We start from the raw sequence: 8,519 nt of genomic DNA on the forward strand, positions 1-8,519 counted from the left end.
TGTTAAACATTTGAATGATATATTGTCAATTATGCCTTGGTCGTAAAATGAGTTAACATACTCAATGACCTGGATTTTCAGTTCTGCCATGTTAAATGAATCTAATTGGCAGTAATGTTGAGTATTCAGTTCCTAGTGACTTCTGCTATGTAGACTAGCCAGTCTAATATAACACAATTCGAATTGTTATCTGCCTTTTTTACTACTATTGTTTCATCTTTTTTCAAATTGCGTAGCACTATTCTTTCGCCCTTATTAAGATTTTTTTTTCACATTTTTTTCTATTGGTAGAAAACACAATTCAAGCTTTGTTAGATCTATATAACATTCCGACGTAAGGCACGTAGAGGCAGGTTTATATCCTGTATTGCTACGAAATGGATGAAGTTCAGTTTTTTCTTGAATGAAAACCTATACCGACATCGTAGTTTTCTAGCAAATTCATTGTAGTCTTTTAGTATAGACATTTTTTGCATTTTTGCTTGATGGCGTTGGTATAAATTTGAAGCCTTTCGCCAATAGGACATATTCCTGATTTGATAATCTGCGTTTTGATAGATTAATTACATGCTTTTTAGCATGTGCAGTTCTTTGCTGCATATTATATTCATTTCGTTCTTTTTTTATTGTAGAATTGGAATTCTTGCTTTTTAGTATTTCTGATAAAAACGACGTGCCATTTTTGAGTTTACTTGTAATGTATGTTATAAACCTTGAAAAAAGATTCGCCCACATTCACGTGGGTTGATAGGCGGGGATAAGATAGCAGTGAGAAAATGTCCGCGTTGATGATATATAATGAGTCACATTGTTTTGTGGAATTTTCAAAGTAAATCAGGCCATCAAGTATACTACATGTGTACTACTGTTGCCTTTATTTTTTAATCCGTACAAATATTGATTTTTCAAAAATAAGGATAATAATTAAAATTATTATCCTTATTATATTTTACTAGTATGAACTCGTGGTTCCATTTTGGATTGCAGCTGGTGATATTTATTTTACTCAGTCATAAATGCAAATTGATAGATTTTGGACTAATTCAAACATCTTCTAATTGTTGCATTTCATATTAGAATTTCCATGATAAAGGGTTAATGCTTCCAAAGAACTATTTGATCATAAATTCTAAGTGTTAAAGTTGAAATTGTCTATTTAATTTTGAAGGATGCATCATGAGTTGTTTGATCGTGCTGGAATATCTGTTTTTCATACTAATACTAATGACCCCAACATGAAATTGAAAGCAACACAAAGTCTGTACTTACATGATGATTTATTGTAACCAGAACCCATTCATGCAACGGGTCAACTTAGTGTAGTTCTGAGGATTTTTTCTGATATATATGTAACACTCCCAAACGTGTCTTGTTCCCCAAACGTGTCCGATTCCCACAAACGTGTCTATTCTCTCTAAACGTGTCCGTAATATCCAATATTCCCCAAACGTGTCTGATTTTTATAACTCCCAAACGTGTCCGATAATTTTATTCGTCAAAACGTGTCCACTTTTTAACGCCAGAACGTCTCAAGTCTTTTAGCGCTAATACATGAATAAAATCAATAACGTTTACGACAATTCTATAATGGGGGACACAGTTTATCAAGTGGTCATTTATTAGTATTAGTTGGTTCCATGCCGGATGTTATTGCTAATTTAATCTGAAACATATAATCGAATTTTGACTGAAATTGCTTATAGTCCAGTTGCAAGTATTATGCTCGTTTAGAGCGCACAAACATGTACAAACAATTCTAGTTCAGTTGAATTAAGCGTTTACCATAGGATAACACCCAATTAAATTCAAATATAATATATTCAGGTTAAACTATGCCTATATATATTGTTTAAAGATGTCAATCTTATTTACAAAGCTTGTATTAACATTTACACAAACAAAGCAAGCAAGCCATACAAAGTTTTACTTTGCAAGCATTAGGAAATCAGCTGTAATCCCCGAATACTGCCCGGTAGGATTTTAAAAGAATTGACTTCCTTTTTTTCAACAGTTCTGATATTTTAAAAGATATTCAAATCATTAACTGGTTATCAGGTATTATAAAATTTTAGATTTCCAGCATCACTACTAAAGTGAAGACATACAAACAAGAGTCATAAGTCCAGTGCCAAATATTTCATGCATTATTTGAACGATGTCATATTAACAATAAATACTATACATACGTTTTATTATCATACCGGGGATTTAGGATTGGGCCTAAATTTGTTTACGATTATTCGGGATAAACCTTAGTTAAACTTAAAAATCTAAAGAGCCAGTAAAGACCATTTTTTTTATAACTTCACTAAGAAACTATTTGATTCTCTCAAAAAATGGGGGAAAAAAAAGCTCTAAAAATTATAAACTGGTAATAAGGTTTTATATTATGAACTTTTAGTTTCGAGCATCACTTAAATACACGCAAACAAGAGACATTACGTCAAGTGGCAAATATTTCATGCATGGACAGGACGACAACATACTTTGGATAAGTTATATAATGAGACGTGGAAGAATATTTGCCGGAACTCTTGGATTGTACCTTAATTATTCCGGGAATTTGGGATTAGGCCTAAATGAATTGTGTACAGTTATTAGGAATTTATACTTTATGGTTATTAGGAATCTACACTAATCGTAACTCGGAATTAAATTATATTTTTTTTAGAGCGGAAAAGGACAGTTTTATATTTACGGAATATCAGTGTAACAATCTTTTAGTTTCCTTTAATATATAATGTTTTGACTCTACATACCTGACAGAATAGAGTGGAAAGTGTAATATTCTTCAGCAGGTTCTATCGAAACCAAACCATTTTCAATGAAAAAAACATGACAGCATACAATATGTACAATGGACACTATAATGATCCGCATAAAGCACATTTTATAACTAACAAATACAAACGTCAAAGCGCTGATGAGTTCTTGTTTGGGATTGAAGATAACATGATTTATTTGCAAGATATTTGCCAAAGTAATTGTTTGTTATATTAGTATTTACATAGGAGGGGTATAAAACAGGGGTACTAGGGATTCAAATCCGACACCAATGCCACTGCCAAATCCACTATCAAGTCTAGCACCGAAATCATTACCAAATCTACTATCAAGTCCACCACATAATCCACTGTCCAGTAGTCCATCGCCTTCGATAACAAAAATGGTTGGTCTTTCCATTCCGGATTAGGGGGATGGAAATATCTGACAGTTAACATTAACAGGATCATGCGTGAATCAAATAAAAAATAATGTTATGACGAGGCTGGTAAGTTTGGAATACGCCATCTATGAACAACAAAACGTATTTACATTGGATTTTTTTACATCGAAATGCGGAAACACATTCACAACAGATTCAAATCTGCTCTTTGAAAATATCAACATAATGTAAGCAAAATTGTTCCCTTGACAAGTGGTATAGGCTAGCCCAGTTTAATGGAATCGGTGGCCGATTGGTCAACTTACAGTCCTTGGATGGTGTTAACTTCCCAATAACACCATACACCATTACACTAAAACCATACACCATTACACCATACACCTTGTACCATTACACCATACACGTTACATCTTTGCACCATTCACCTTACACATTACACCATACACCATTCCCCATTCTATCTACATGATCCGAAATTACCCATAATGCAATTAAACTTCAAATATTAAGATTATTTCTATTGTTTATGTTTACAATTCGAAAAAATAAAATAAAAAGAATTTCGTTTTCAACCAATGAAATGTCGTACACCTTCCTTCACACCCTTCCCGATCGCACGTTACACAATCACACCATTCCTCAAACATCATTACACCATTCCTCTTACACCATACACCATAGCACCATACACCTTACACCATTGCACCATATGCCATACACCATTACACCATACACGTTTTTTTTTGGGAAGTTTACACCATCCAAGGGCTGTACTACTGTAATCACTAGCCTGTTAACACTTATGTTGTGAGTTCGAACCGTACTCGTGCTGATGCACCCGACTCCAATCTGAATTGACAAGGATCGTAAGATTTTCCTATCGAAGGTCGGTGGTTTTCTCCTTGCACTCCGTCTTTTTCCACTAATAAAATGTGGCCGCCATGAAATAGCACGAAAGTTTTCATTAAAGAAAATTTCGTGACCAGATTTCATTTTTCTTTGGCCATAAATAGGTACGTCATATCCTAGAAAAGTATCTGACGAAACGAGCTATATGTATTGACAAGCTTTGCATTGATTATAAACAATATTTTTGGGGGAAATAAGTAAGACCTGACTCTGGGTCGCAATTCCGAACGTTTTGAAATAGGAAAAATACGTAGCTCTATGGTCCGCAAATAGAAAAAAAAAAATAGCATAAGGACCTAAGAGCTACGGTTCCGCAGCTAAAAATTGTCCCTATTTTCAATTAGAGCCGATGAAGTTTTCTTTATAATTTGTAACAAAAGTAGTACAATACACTGTGAAAATTTTACAGAGAAAACGCAGGTTGGATTTTTTAAATTTTCATTTATTGTCTAAAAGATATGCACTACAAAATAATAATTTTATTCTCGGACCATATATCAATACAAATCGAGAAATTTGTTTCGTTTCATTTCATTATAAAATGTTCTAAATTTAATTTTAATTATGTAGTTTTTGGAATTCTCCATGTTCGAACTAAGAAAATAAAGGTGAAGTGAAATGCCATAGTTATTATCGATGCAGTATATTTCCGGTACATGGATTCACTATTATCTTAACATTTGTTTTCAATAAGATCATTCACAATTTTATGACAAAAAATGTAAAGACTAAAAGAAAAAGCTTGCTATGTTCATTTTCTTATCTATTCCAAAAGTAATTTGATGTTGTCAAGAAGTTGCACGAACACAAAGCATGTAATTTGAGAACATAACATAAACTAGTTATAGCATTTTAAACTTTAAATTCAACACAGATTAATAACTAATCCAAGAGTTAAAAATATTGAAAAATATTTAAATAGTGAATGTTTAAATATGCTAATAGCAAACGCATTCGCTTCGCGACTTCGTGGATAAATTTATTTTGTTGGTCACTCGTTTAACATTTTTCGACTATCTTACTAGGTATAATGATTTAATCTTAGGTATCTAACATTCGGGACTAAGAAACATCTTAAAAAAATTACAAACAATCTTTCATTCAAATATGATGTGTACAGTTTCAGTTTTCAATAAAATATTTACAAATGATATTTTGAACTTAAAAGATCTGTCCAAAGCTCACAATGCATTTTAAATTGGCTACATTTTAAATTTTAAACTGTTAAATTAGATTTCATTTACCTATATGATCACCGGTTGTCCTGCCTAAGAACTAAATTCTTCCCTGGCCATAATATGTGCTGTTTATGAGGAATGTTAGTCTTTTTAAGCACTTATACATCTTAGAGGTTGCAGTCTTGTAATTGACTGCTCCATAGGCTTACATGCAAAACAGCTGATATTTGAAAATAAAAAAATTAAAAATGCTACATAGAATTTTTTCATGTTTATATCATGTATGTACTAATGTGAAATTGTGATTTAATTGAAAAAAAGTGGGTCACGCCACAAAGAATAAAAAGTTACGTAATCCTGTAGTCAAAACATTTGTTTTCTACTTTTCTACCCCAAAAGATGAAAGATTTTTATAAAAGTCTATATACATGTATATGTTTCAATTCAGCATAAACCTATAATCAAACAGAAAAAATTGAGTTCAGAAAAAATGCACTATTTTGCACTATTTTGTGTCCCTCCATGTTTTGACATGCACCAGAAACTGGAGTTGTAATACAAGACTGGTACCTAGACAACCTTTTACATGCTGATTAATTTTAGTCTCGATTTATTACATAATCACCCTTTAGCAAGTATAGAATAAAACCATTTAACCCTGTTTAATAATACAATCATACTCCATCTTGTATGTTCGAGTATAAGTTATTGGACTTACTTTCCTTCGAAAGTGGATAAGAAATTCTAGGCATAACAAACCGGCAGAAGGAAGGCTATTTCCGACACTTGTGTTCTGCACTTACTAAAATATGTGTTAATTTTCTTTATTAAAAAAAAAGGCTATTTGTTTCCAAAGTCTTATTCTTTGAATTAAGGAAAATCGGTTCATTAAACCATTTCCAGGAAAACTGGATGGTGTCAATTACGTTGTTTGAATTGTTTACTTGTTTTCTTCCTTTTTTGTTTAATTTAATGGGACAAATAAAAACCTCAAAGAGAGAACAAAATTAGTCAAAAAAGGAAAAACACTGATTTATTTAAAACCCTTATTTTGAAGATTTATTTCTTTAACATTTCTATTCTTATAATTTATCTTAATAATAATTCATCAAAAACACTAAATATTATTTTCATCTACTGTTTACCAACCATTAAAAGATATCGATCCTGTGATAAAAGTTATTCTAAAAGATGTTAAATTAATCAAGAATCTTATATATCTGTTTTTGATTCGGTACACATATTGAATTTGCAATCTTCTAAATTATCAACCCTTTAATACTTTACTGATATGAACTCGTGTTTATATTTTGATGTGTATCCGGTCATGTTTATATCACACCTATTAAAAAGCCTTTAAAGTAAATTCATTAGATGTGTACTAATTGACTTAAGACTGAGAAACATTTTCTAATTGTTGTATTTCATGTCTGATTTTCCTTTCCAACGTAAGGGTTGCTGCTTCCAAAAAACTATTTAATGATAAATCCTCAGTGTTTAAGTTGATATAATAAATTAGAAATGTTTACAGATGCATCATGAGTTATGGAATATATGTTTATCATATGAAGACGATGATTTGAAGTGTATGAAATGAACTAAAGGTAACCGTACAACATTCAAACATGGGCATACTGTTAATACTTTTGACCTCTTCATGACATTTAAAGTCATTCAATGTTTGTACTAAATTGGGCAACATCGTTGGTTACACTTGTAGATCAGGATATGTTTACCTTTAGGGTCTTCTAAGATAAGCCAAGTTTTTGTTTTGATTTGTGATTCTCAATTGTCAATTGTTATAGTTGTGCCTTGCTTTCTTTAATTTATAAAAAAAGAAGATGTGGTATGATTGGCAATGAGACAACTGTCCACAAGAGACCAAAATGACACAGACATTAACAACTATAGGTCACCGTACGGCCTTCAACAATGAGCAAAGCCCATACCACATAGTCAGCTGTAAAAGGCCCCGATAAGACAATGTAAAACAATTCCAACGAGAAAACTAACGGCCTTATTTATATTAAAAAATGAAAGAAAAACAAATATGTTTTTGCCATTGATAAGGCAGCGTGTTTTGAATTCAGATATAAATAAGACGATGTGGTATGATTGCCAATACGAAAACTCTCCATTTAATTTTGAATATCCCTTTGGTAAAGTTTGACCTACTATTTTTTTTTTACGTTTATCGTTAACTTTTGGCCAACAACTGTATCAGGACATAACTACATATCCTGTTTTTATGTTTTGTAGGTAATGTTAATAAGATTTGTGGGATTATAAAACAGAAAAGGAACAAGACGGTCCAATGATCAAAGACCAATTCCTGTCTTCCCTATTCTATTTACTCTAATATCACACGTTCTTCTTCATTATCTTTATATCGAAAAAGCGTTAGGCCGCTATTGTAACTACAACTCCTTCACGAAAGGGTCAACATAGTTAAGTTTCATTTGGTTTTTTTCTGACATAGTGTTAACTATCTTACTCAAAATCATATGCATTATCAAAGTGTACTGACGTCATTGACATTATGCTCGAGATAAACACCAAATCAGCATCCCATTAGTTTTAGACCTTAAACATATGTCACAAGACCTTTTTTACTAATGATTTTAAAGTGAGCATATTTCTGATTTCAAGGAAATTGCAGCATGCGATTAGAGCATTCAAACTTCATACCTTAAAACAAAATAGAAAGACACGAAACAGTTGATTAAATAAAACCAAATCAAAGTTGGCAGTTCATGATTTATTATATTGAATATATATTTTTTGTCTTTTTTGCAAAGCATTCAAGATGACTAGATGAAGTTCCATTTGGCGTATAGGTAAGAGTTGTTAATCAGAAAAGTGGAAATCAAGATAAGTAAACAATCAAAACTCCCTTTTCTAAAATATCTTCGATGGCAGAACCGACAGCCATAATGTGCCTACAAGGAACAAGTTTTGAACACGTCAAACATGTCAAACATACAGCAATCTAATGCAAATATAACTAAAATACATTTTTATAAATGACGTTTACATTCGAATGAAAGCATATGCAACATTTCTTATGATGTTTAATAACATGTAGTAGATTAACACAATATATATAAAAATCGTGTTTACATTAGTTAGAATGAAATGTTCATGCGAACTAAATCGTTGAATACAATCTATCTTCCTAGGGACTTCTACAGTTTCAATTATTCAGCTGACATTTTTCTGTAAAATAACTCCAACTCAGGTCACATTATATGGGAAATATATGTCAA

This window comes from Mytilus galloprovincialis, chromosome 13 (assembly GCF_965363235.1).
Source record: "Mytilus galloprovincialis chromosome 13, xbMytGall1.hap1.1, whole genome shotgun sequence".
Lineage (NCBI taxonomy): Eukaryota > Metazoa > Mollusca > Bivalvia > Mytilida > Mytilidae > Mytilus > Mytilus galloprovincialis.